The sequence below is a fragment of the Capra hircus genome, chromosome 17 (genome assembly GCF_001704415.2).
Source record: "Capra hircus breed San Clemente chromosome 17, ASM170441v1, whole genome shotgun sequence".
Lineage (NCBI taxonomy): Eukaryota > Metazoa > Chordata > Mammalia > Artiodactyla > Bovidae > Capra > Capra hircus.
Genome location: NC_030824.1, coordinates 1,433,414 through 1,445,968, shown reverse-complemented (window position 1 = coordinate 1,445,968; position 12,555 = coordinate 1,433,414).

The window sequence follows — 12,555 nt, the reverse complement described above, 5'->3', positions numbered from 1 at the left end:
TGCTTTTAACCTTTCTTCTTTGTCTTTGTTTTTTAAAATGTTTAAATATGAGGTATCTTGCTGTGGCTCCCTTTGACTTTATCCTATTTGGGATTCACTTGACTCCTTGTATCTATGTTTTTATGTCTTTCACCAAATTTGGAACATGACCGAATATTATTTCCTTGAACATTTTTTTTATCCTACACTTTCTCCTCTATTTCTTTTAAGAAATATTCTATTTATTTAGCTGTATCAGGTCTTAGTTGTGGCATCAGGTATCTTGTTCCCTGACCTGGGATCAAACCCCGGGCCCCCAGCACTGGGAGCGCAGAGCCTTAGACGCTGGACCACCAGGGAAGCTCCTTTCTCCTCTTCTGAAACTCCAATAATACAAAGGTGAAGTCCGTTGTTATTGTCCCACAGATCTGCAAGATTCTATTCAATTTTTTTTAATCCTTTTTTTTTTCTCTAAAGAACAGTTTTAGCTTCAAAGCAAAATCAAGATGAAGGAACAGGGATTTCCCACATACTCCATGCCCCTACACTTGCACAACCTCCCCTATTATCAACATTCCCCACAAAATGGTACATTTGTTACAACTGGTGAGTCCACACTGACACATCATAATCACCCGAATTATACAGTCACTTTTTTGTTTCATGCATTCTATGAGTTTGGACAAGTGTATGATGACATGCGTCCAAATTATAGCATTAGTTTCACTGCTCTAAAAATCTTTTGTGCTCTGGCTATTCATCCCCATGCCCCAGCTCCTCATGACCACTGATTTTTATTGTCTCCATACTTTTGCCTCTTCCAGAATGTCACGAGTGGGAATCATACAGTATATAGGCTTTTCAGACTAGCCTCTTTCGCTTAATATTATGCACTTAAGTTCCCTCTATATCTTTCCCGGCTTGATAGCTCATTTCTCTCTAACAGTGCATAATATTTCATTGTCTGGGTGTACCATATTTATTTATCCATTCTCTACACAAGGACACCTTGGTTGTTTCCAAGTTTGGGCAATTACGAGTAAATCTTCTAAGAAAACCTTTGTATAGGTTTTTGTGTGGACATAACTTTTCAGCTCCTTTGGGTGAATACCTAGGAGAGTGATTGCTGGATTGTATAGTAAGAACATGTTTAGTTTTGTAAGAAACTGTCATGCTGTCTTCCAAAGTCACTGTACCATCTTGCATCCCCACCAGCAATGAATGAGAGTTCCCGTGGCTTCACATCCAGCATTTGATGTTGTCCACATTCTGGATTTTGAACATTCTAAGTGTGTAGTGGTATCTAACTATTGCTTTAATATGCTTTATATGTGGACGTATGTTGCAGAGCATCTTTTTGTACGCTTGTTTGCCATCTTTATATCTTCTGTGGTGAGGTGTCTATTAAAATATTTGGCCTATTTTTTAATCAGATTGTGTTTGGTTGGTATTTTGTTTGTTTGTTTTTGGGTTTAGGGTTGTTTTTGGTTGCACAGCTTTTGGAATCTTAGTTCCCTGACCAGGAATTGAACCCTGGCCTTCTGCAGTGGAAGCGCAGGAGTCCTAACCACTAGACCACCAGGGAATTCCCAGTCAGGTTGGTTTCTTATTGTTGAGTTTCGAATGTTCTTTGTACATATCGGGTAAGAGTCATTTATCAGATCCATTTTTCCGTACATTTTCCGTCTTTATTCTCTCTGTTGTGCAGATTGAATTTCATTGACACATCTTCAAGTCACTAATTCTGTTCTTTGTCATCTCCACTGAGTCCATCGGGCAAGGTTTTTGTTTTAGTTACTGTATTTCTCAGTTCTAGAAATGCTATTTGGTTGTTTCTGTAATTTCTGTTTCCTTGTTGAGATTTTCTGGTTTTTGTGAGATTAGCATTTGACTTGTTTGTGTTTATTTTCAGCTGTGCTGGGTCTTTCTTGCTGCACAGGCTTCTTTCTAGTGGCGGCGCACAGGCTTCTCATTGTGATGGCTTCTCTCGTGGAGGAGCACAGGCTCGGTGGTGCTCGGGCTCAGCAGGTGCGGTCCCCAGGCTCTGGAGCACAGGGTCAGTAATAGCGGTGCGCAGGCTTAATTGCTCCAAGGTGTGTGAGATCTTCCTGGACCGGGGACCAAACCAGTGTCCCTCATTGGCAGGCAGATGCCTTACTACCGGACCAACAGGGAAACATGAAATTTTCAATTTTTAAATTTGTCCTCTGGGACGTCCCTGGTGGCTCAGTGGTGAGGAATCTGCCTGCCAATGCAGGAGACCTGGGTTTGATCCTGATCCGGGAAGATCCCACATGCCGTCTCCCCTAGCACCACAACTAGAGAAAGCCTGTGTAGCAACAAAGACCCAGCAGAGCCTAAATAAATAAATTTTTAAAAAATATTGTCTCCAGAGAATTTGTTATTATCGAAGCCTGTTTATGATGACTGCTTCAAAATCCTTATCAAATAGTTCCAACATCTACTCCATCTTGATATTAGCATCTGTTGATCTTTTCCAATTCAAACTGCAATTTTCCTAGTTCTTGGTATAAACTATGATTTTTTATTTCATCCTGGACATTTGGCTTATTTTGTTAGGAGATTCTTGAGCCTATTCAAATCTTGTATTTTAGAAATCACCCTTTTTCAGCATAGGTTCTGGCCTATTTCTGTGGTCTTCGGTTCCAATGACAGCTTAATTTTGCTGAGTCCTTGTAATGTCATTGTTGTCTGTTTCACTCTTCTCGTGATGCTGGGGCTTCTGCTCAGTTCCTTTTGGTGCCATAGGTAGGGGAAGACGTGCTATTCTGGGTCATCTGCTGTCATTGTGGCAGACATCAGGGTGGGCAGAAGCTGCTGAGCCCTGTAGGTGTTCGCATGCCACCTGCTGCTGAAGATCCCCTGGAGAAGGGAATGGCAACCCACTCCAGTATTCTTGCCCGGAGAATTCCATGGACGGAGGAGCCTGGCGGGCTGTGGTCTGTGGGGTCTCAAAGGGCCGGACACGCCTGAGCGACTTCCGCGTGCGCTGCTGCTGCCGCTGGGTTGGATGGGACCACCCGGCGGTGCCTGGCTGTGGAACGAGAGCTGTGGTGGCCTCTCGCTTTGCTGCTGCTGCTGCTGCTGGCAGGTCCAGTTCTGCATAGACCCCAGCTGTGGACTGAGTTCACCTCGCTTTTTCAAAACTCAAATATATCTATTAGCGATTTAAACTCACCCTGGGAATTCCCTAGCAGTCGAGGGGTGAGGACTTCCACTTTCACTGCCACGGGTTCAGGCCCTGGTTGGGGAACTATGATCCCTCAGTCTTTGTGGCCTTATGGACTGCAGCCCATCAGGCTCCTCTGTCCATGGACTCCTCCAGGCAAGAATACTGGAGTAGGTCGCCATTCCCTTCTCCAGGGGATCTTCCCAACCCAGGGATCGAACCCATGTCTCCTGCATTGCAGGCTGATTCTTTACCATCTGAGCCACTAGGGAAGCCCAAGATCCCATTAGCTGCATGGAAATGACCAAAAAAATAATAATAATAATAATGAACTCGGGACTTCCCTCATGGTCCAGTGGCTAAGACTCCAAGTTCCCAATGCAGGGACCTGGATTCCATTCCTGGTCAGGGAACTAGATCCCACCTGCCACAATTAAGAGTTTGCATGCTGCAACTCAAGATCCCACATGCCTCAACAAACAGCGAAGGTCCCATGTGCTGCAACTAAGACCCAGCATAGCCGAAATCAATACATAAATTTTTAAAATAAATATTAAAAAAAAAAATAATAAACATTTCCCAAAAACCAACAGCCATAATGAAATCACGAGTTTGGATGTCCAGTTTTAAATTTTTCCTCTAAAGCACATGAAATGATAGGGGAAACGTGCTTATCCTTGTTGCACCTGAAATCATTTCGTGGACATGGGAGGCCGCTTTGGGGCATCACCCCTCCAGCACACTGACTCACTGAGGCTTGGTGTGCCCTGCCGGAGGGTGGTGAGTAGGCTTAATCTCCCAAACAGCCTGAGGCTATTTTGTGCTCAGAATACTCCGGAGTGGGTCTTAGATGTTGTCACTTCACCTGATGACAGGCTGGAACCACAATCAGACTGAAGTTCTGAAAGCAACCTTGGCACACACCAGTGCCGTGTCTGGATGCTGTGTGTCTCTCGTTGAGCACACACAAATGCGCCCATGTTTGTGCACGTACCCACTTACACACTGATGCACAGTCACTTTTTTGTTCACTGACTCTCTACAGCTCCACACTTACTCCCTGACCTAGTTACTCAATTACACGGTTATAGTCTTACCAGCTTGTGTGTTTACCTCCTTATAGGCTACACGCGTACCTTCTTGCGCTCATGTCTTGTACGTGCTTACCCTCTCAGACACTAACACAGTCACATACTCACCTGCTCATCTGCTCACTCTCCCTCTTACCTGTGTAGCCACTTACACAATTACACACTCTGACCCAATTACACGTTATGACCCACTTACATATGTCCAGACCCAGACCCAGTGGAGCCCCAGCTGTAAAGACACCCCGTTAACAAGGAAAGAGAGTTGGATTGCAGGGAAGGAAGGCTCTTAGTCACCTTCCCAGCAGCCAGGCCCGCTCTCGTCCCTGGCTCCTGCCTCCTACCAGCCAGTTCTCGCAAGAGCCCCTGTCTACACGTCTGACAGCTGCCAACATATTTCCTCTGGTCTGAACATTTAAGTGCGTGTCGAGTTGGAAGGAAAGCAAGCCACACTCAGGGCACTTGCACGCCACACTCAGGGCACTTGCACGCCACACTCAGGGCACTTGCACGTTCCCGGCCTTGCACGTAGTGCCCTGTGTACATGCTCTCCTCGGCTCCTTTGTTCCTGGCCTGGGGGCTTAACCCAGGGCAGTCTGGGGTGAGTCAGGGCTGATTTGCAACCAGTGGACGCTGGCTTCACAGGTGGCTTGTAAGGGATCTCCAGGGAAGAGCGGCCTGTGTGTGGCTGGTGGAAGGGGAAGAGCGCTGGACCAGGGGTCCACAGGCCTGAATTCAGTGTCCACATGGGCCTCTTCTGAGCTGCTCAGTGGCCCTGCGCTCAGCCGCTCAATCATGTCCCACTCTTTGCAACCCCATGGACGATATAACCCACCAGGCTCCTGTGTCCATGGGATTCATCAGGCAAGAATACTGGAGTGGGTTGCCATGTCTTTCTTCAGGGGATCTTCCCAACCCAGGGACTGAACCTGACTCTCTCGCATCTCCAGAACTGGCAGGCAGATTCTTTACCACTAGTACCACCTGGGAACACGCACAAGGCCCTGGGGGTATACACTTACGCTCTCCAAGTTTCTTTCTTCCATATATATATATATATATATATACACACACACACACACTTTTTTTTTAACGTGGACCATTTTTTAAAGTCTTTATTGAATTTGTTATAGTCTTGCTTCCGTTTTATGTTTTGGTTTGTGGGCCATGAGGCATGTAGGATCTTAGCTCCTTTACCAGGGATTGAACCTGCAACCCCTGCATTGAAAGGCAAAGTCTTAACCACTGGACCACTGGGGAAGTCCCCTCCTCTCTACATCTCTGTTTCCTTATACAAGAGAAGTGAGTAACTGAGGGTTTTAGAAAGGCAGAAACTGGGTACTTCTCCTTTGTCTTCTATCCCTGATCCTGGTACAGGAAAGACCAGTGAATGTTTTCCACTTGGAAGAAGACGTCATTCACACTCCACTGAGCCCTAGATGAGTGGCACAAAAGCCACGGAGCACCGTTATCAAAGTGGGGTTCCCCCCCACCTGCATCAGAATCATTACAGTACTGGTTCAATACAGATTCCTGGGCCCTGGCACCTCTAGGGATAGGACCCAGGAGTTAGAATTTATTTAACAACTTGTGTAGAAAGAATCACTTGCATAAGGTGTACTAAACAACTTTCCTTTATCTACGTATAACAGGTTTTTACTCATCCTTCAAGTGAGCGCTGATGTCACCTCCACCATGAAGCCTTCCTAGACTCACGCCAGATAAAATTAATTGCCTCATCCTCTGTGGGCTCACAAAGAAACTATTTTATTCACCTTTGTGTCCCCCAGCACCAGCCCAGGAGCACATAGAGGATGCTTATATTTTAAATAAAATCAAACCTCCCTCCCTTGGCCTAAGTGAAAGTGAAGTCACTCAGTCGTGTCCGACTCTTTGTGACCTCGTGGACTGTAGCCTACCAAGCTCCTCTGTCCATGGGATTCTCCAGGCAAGAATACTGGAGTGGTTTGCCATTTTCTTCTCCAGGGGATCTGCCCCACCCAGGGATCGAACCCAGGTTTCCCGCATTGGAGGCAGACGCTTTAACCTCTGAGCCACCTAAGAGGCCCTCAGTGATCTGATCCTCCCCACCTCTACTTGCCTTGCACACCCAGCTCAGCTCACCTTTCCCTCCTCTGCCCCTTATCCTCAATGCTCCTGCCATATTTGTCTTTGTTCTGTTCTTTAAACAAGCCCAGTTCCATCCATCCTCTTATCCTTTGCTCTCACTCTTCCTGTGACCAAAACATTCTTCCTTCAGGTGTTTGCATGACTGGCTCCTTCCTGCTGAACATTCAGATCAAATACCACCTTCTCAGAGACATCTTCTCGGCCCACCCAACCCAACCTGAAGAAGTGCTTCAATAACACCTATCTTCTCATTTTAGTTTCATCATACATTGATCATTCTATGACAATTTCTTTTTTTTTTTTTTTCTCAACCGTGCCGCGTGGATGGTGGAATTTTTAGTTCTCCGACCAGGGATTGAACCTTGTGCTCTTGCAGTGGAAGCTCAGTCTTAATCACTAGACTGCCAGGGAATTCCCATTCATTTCTTTTTTCCCAAAAAATATGTTTGTTGTCTTTCTCTTTCCCAGGGAACAAACACAAGCTCATGAGATAAGAGGTCTTCGTTAGTTAAGCTCAGTACTTCATAACCAGCGGCGATTTTTATCCCCAGGGGATATTTGGCATCAGCTGAAGACGTCTTGTGCTGTCACGGCTGGGCAGGTGCTCCCGGCGCCTTGCGAGCCAGTGTTGAGAACGCTGCTGAGCGTTCAGCAACGCGCAGGACAGAACCAAGAACTATGCGGAGAAACCCTTTCTACCTCATCTCTGAAGCCTCAGCGCCTGGACCAGCACCTGGCAAATCTTATCCTGCTCAAACATTTTTGCAGTGTGAATGAATAAAATGTTTAAATTAAATGTTGGATTTAATTTTAAAGCCTAAGGTCCTTAGAGAGCAATTAAATCATGAGTTTTCATACCCAGCTTCTGGAAGCCTCAGGCTATGGGGCAGAGTTTCGAGAATTCTATATTCTCTAAAGAATTTTCAGCTCAACCCCGAAGACATAAATTTCCTGACTATGGTCTGTTTTATGTATTGGGGTCCCAATTGTCTGACAAGCTCTCCTGCTTAAAAAAAAGGGGGGAAAACCACTATTCCAGACCAGCCTCTTCATTTCACCGAGCTGCAAGCCAGGACTCAGAGAAGCTGGGGGCTGCTCAATATTATTCCACAGAGAGCCAAGCTTGAGTCTTCTGATGCCCAGCTGGCCTTGGGCACAGACTGGCCACAGCTCTGTCATGTGCCAAAGATATGATTCAGGAGCAAAGATGATATGATGTAACAATTAGGAACACTAGAGTCATATTGGGTGGGTTTTCATCTTGGCTCTGCTTCCAGTCAGCTGTGTGACCTTAGAAAAGCCACTTAACCTCTCTGAGCTTGAGTTTTCCCTGAGGATCTGTAAAAATGGAGATATTAATAGTATTTACTTTATAGGGTTGTAATGCAAACTAAAAGAGTTAAAATGTGAAAAATGTTTAGAACAGTGTCTGGCACATAGTAACTGCTATGTAGGGTTGGTGACCAACTCATCTTGGTTTACCTGGGATGTTCTTGGTTTTAGCCACTGAAAATCCTGTGTTTCAAGAAACCCCTCAGTCTGAGCAAAGTGGAATAGTTATTTATTTCAGTTGTATGTGTATGCTTGACTTTTTTCATTGTGTGCATTAATGTTTGTGCGTGCTAAGTCTCTTCAGCTATGTCTGACTCTTTGTGAGCCCATGGACTCTAGCCCACCAGGATCCTCTGTCCATGGGATTCTCCAGGTGAGAATACTGGAGTGGGCTGCCATGCCCGCCTCCAGGGCATCTTCCCAACCCAGGGATCGAACCTGCATCTCTCATGTCTCCTGCATGCGCAGGCAAGTTCTTTACCACTAGCATTAATGTTTAGTAACTGTCTATATTAACATTCACTTTGACTTTTCACTGCTAAATACTTTTCCTACTTAGTCCATTACATATACCGAGCATGAGGGAAGGGTTACTGACAAATTAATTACACAGATGGGCGAGCAGGGGACATCTTTAGCCTACTTTTTTTTTTTTTTTCTTAGAGTGTTCCGCATGTTGGGTAAGATAATACATTAGGGACTTTTTTTTTTTTTGATTGATTTATGGGAGTGATATTTCTTGAGTAGTATTTTTTTGCATTTTAATATTATTCCCATTTCCCCCTTAGTTTTATTGAGATATGCTGACATTCAGCACCATATAATTTTAAGGTACATAATGATTCAACTTTACTTTCTTTTTTTAAAAATGTAATAGCCTCTCTTTCAGATGGTCTTTTTAAATGTATCCATATATATTTATTTATTTATTTTACTTTTTGGCTCTGCTGGGTCTTAGTTGCAGTCTGAAGGATCTTCCATCCTTGTTGCTGCATGTGGGATTTTTTAGTTGAGGCCCTGGGGTCTAGTTCCCTGGCCAGGGATCGTGCATTTGGAGCACCAGGGAAGTCCTCCTACTTTCAAATAATGAAGTAAATGGTCATCTTTCTATCAGTTCTTGAAAGGAGGCCCACAGCACCTCTACTTGGAAAACACTTTTGTAGCAGTTGGTTTGTTACTCGAGGTCCTCAAACAAGAGAACTCTGTTTCTTTTTTCAAAAAGTCTATATTCCAGCAGTTCAGCACTTCAGACTAAATTTTCCCCAGTCACACAGGATTTGGGAACTGGAAAGATTAGGAAATATTTAGTACAACTGTGCCATTTCCCAGATGGGAAAACTGAGTCCAGGGAAGCCCACTCCCTCACACGAATCACATGTGAGGACCCCAGGGCTCGGGCCCAAGGTTCCCAAACTTCTGAGCCTCAGAGGTTCTCAAACTGGGTTCCACACGCAGAGGCAAGTTTAGAGAAATGTGGGTGTCTAGGGAGTTAGAAGGAAGCCATTCCGCTGTCACCCTGCTCCTCCCATCCCAGAAGCTCCACCTCTATTGTTTAGACATTGAACTTCAGCTTAAGCGGCCTCTGCAAAAGGGTTCGTGCTGAAAACATATTTTTTGAGAGCCACTCAATTATATCACAAGATTGACATATTTTCTTCCCTGGAAAATTTGCTCCCATGGAGAAAACTTAACTGTTTGTTTGACATTTTTTCCCCCTCTCTAATGGGTTTTCTGTGGTTGGAAAAACAGATGCAGGGGCCCTTTAAAAGCCAGCCGTTAGAATGAAAGGCTCATTCACTCACAGGAACGGGCTGGGTGAGTCAGGACACTGGGAACAACCGACCAAGATGTGTAATCTCATGCCCATCACTTAGAAAATGTCACTTAGGAAAATGCAGCCATTTGGGGCCACTTCATAGAAGCTTAGAAGCAGAGCTCCGTACAGCCCCGAGGTGGACAGTCGCCAGGAAGCAAGATGGATGAGGGTGGGGAAAATGGCTGTGAAACCATCTAGGTTAGCACCCAGGATCAGGTGTTGGACACGGGCAGGAACCGCTGGCAAGTTATGCCCTCCCTACCCCCTCCAACATGATTTTAAGCAGAAACAGACACGCCTGGCTTTGGAGCCAAGAGCGCACCCTGGGTTGACCCCCAAGTGGGAGAAAGACAAGAAGAATGGCAAAGCAAAATTCGAGCAGCCTTTGTCCATGACAGCGCTGGGCTCTTCCTCCAGGCAGGCAAGGCTCAGAGGAAGCGCAGGAAGACATGAGCTGGTTGCCCCGAGCAGAGAAGCTCAGGCCTCCACACTCAGCAGACCTGGGTCTGAATCCTGGCCCATCCACTCACCAGCTATGCCACGTCAGGGGAGTTTCTTCACCTCTCTGAGCATTTTCTCATTGGTAAAACGTAACGGTACCTACCTTACAAGGCCAGTGAAGGATTAGAAAAGAGGAGGGCCCTGCTCCTTACAAGGCTCCTGTGCCAGTGCCAAGAAAACAGTTGCAGCTGCTCTTTATTAAGCACCTACTAAGTGCCCATCTCGGGGTGCCAGAGTTCCAACTCCTAGCCACAGAGCCTATGGGGCCTCTGCCTACTGAGTATTCTCCTCAATACTGGAGAAGTTCAGAGGAGGGCTGTCTCCATCATAATTTGGAGCCAAAAGAGTTTGGGGTCAGAGAACATCCTGGGAGACTCAGAGCTCATCAGTCTTTGCCGTGAATGACTGTGTTTGGCCAGCCCTCCCCAGATAGTAAGGGGTCAAGTGATAGAAGAAATTAATGAAAGACCAGATGTTAATGAATGTCTCCTTCTGGATGGAGGGAGATTAAAAAAAAAAAAATCAGGAGTTCATAACATAATGTGGAATGAAATAAGCCAGACACAAGAGAATGTTCTGTGTGATGACATTTGTATACGGTTCTAGACCAGGCAAGATAAATCTATGGTGACAGGAGCTGGAATAATGGCTCCCTGGGTGCTGGAGGAAACAAAGCTGTTCCCTGTCTATCCTATACCTGTTCCCCTCTCCCTTACCACTGGTGTAGCTACTTGACAAACTTCTGGTCAATAAGATGTAAGTGGAACTGTATGGAGACAGTGGGGGAAGCCTTCAAGGACTGGTTCATATTCTTTGCCCTTTTGCCCCCTCTTCCTCCACGTCCCTTTTTGAATATAGATGTGGCAGCTGGGTCCCTGGCTGCTCTGTGGGACTGTGAGGATTAGAGCCATATACTAAGGTTGGAAGAGCTGGTAACCAGATCCCTAACTACTCCGCAGAGCTGTCACACCAGCCCTGGATTTCTTGCCTGCTTATCTCTAGAGATGACAGAAACAATTCTTGGGTAAGCCACTGTTATTTGGGGATTTTCTGCCACATGAAGTTTTCACCTATTCTCCCTGCCCAACAGCCCTGTGAGGTTGGTATTGTTACTGTTGTACAGATGAAGACATTGAGCTATAGATTTCATCCTTGCCCAAGGTCACATGGCTGGACTAGGGAGGACCTAGATGTAAATATGGACTTCCCTGGTGGCTCAGATGGTAAAGCGTCTGTCTACAATGCGGGAGACCTGGGTTCGACCCCTGGGTTCGACCCCTGGGTTGGGAAGATTCTCTCGAGAAGGAAATGGCAACCCACTCCAGTACTCTTGCCTAGAAAATCCCACAGATGGAGGAGCCTGGTGTCCATGGGGTCGCAAACAGTTGGACATGACTGAGCAAGTGAGGGCTGTTGAGGGCATTTCTTCCCTGGAGGCTACTGGGCACATGCCACTGTCCTCCAACGCCCAGTTCCTGAGGCAGATTAGCCCATGATCACAGGATCAAGACAGTCAAAACCTTAGGTCCCAAAATTAAGCCCCACCCACATGACATCACTGACATCTCCCCACTGACTATGGGAGATGGAATCATATCCCCATTTTACAGCTAAGAGAACTGAGGCTGGAGGCACTGAATTTAGGCTGGAGGCACTCAGCCTCACAGAGCTAGGAAACAGCAGAGCTGGGGTTTAAACCAAGGGTCCTTACTAGCAAAAATCCACCACATTCTTAGCCCCGCAGCCACATGGCTGTCTTAGAAGCCGTGCAGCCCAGTTCCTTATCAGTTTTTTTTTGGCTGCAATGGGTCTTCCTTGTGGCGTGTGGACTTTCTCTAATTGTGACGCTAGGGCTTCTCGTTGTGGTTAGCGAGCTTTCCTTGTGGAGCGCGAGCTCTGGAGAATGTGGTCTTAGTCGCCGTAGCTGGCTGGCTTATCTGGGTGAAGCGCACGGGCTTAGCTGTCCCACAGTATGTGGGGTCTTAGTTCCCCAACCAGGGACTGAACCATGTCCCCTGCATCGGAAAGTGGATTCTTACCCACTGAGCCACCCTCCCCCATCCCCATCAGAGTTTGAAATTTTCTTTACAGCCCCTGCCACATGGCTGGCCAGTTTCTGCATACCCTCGGCAACTGAGAGCTCTTTACCTACCTGCCCTGCAAAGGAGAAGCTTAGGGGGAAGTGTTCTAGTCCCTATACAAGGCTCCGCCTCCTCCTTCCTGGCCTCGGCCATCCTGGGACTGCCCTGTCCTGGGGACTTTTCCCCCAAAGCAGACTTTTTTCTCCTTGTCCTGTCCCTCAAGCTCAGTGGGTGGGGTGGGGAGGGTGATATCTTTACAGTAGATTCTCTCTCTCTTTCATCATTTCCTGTTTGTTTGAAAAGAAGGCAAGATAATCCCGGGCTTGGGGGGAGCAATTTGTAAAAATCTAAACTGTACATACCCTCTGACTCAGCTCTCTCCTCGCACACGTGCCCAAAGATGGGTGCAAAGAAGCAGCTCAGAGCAGCAAGGTTTGT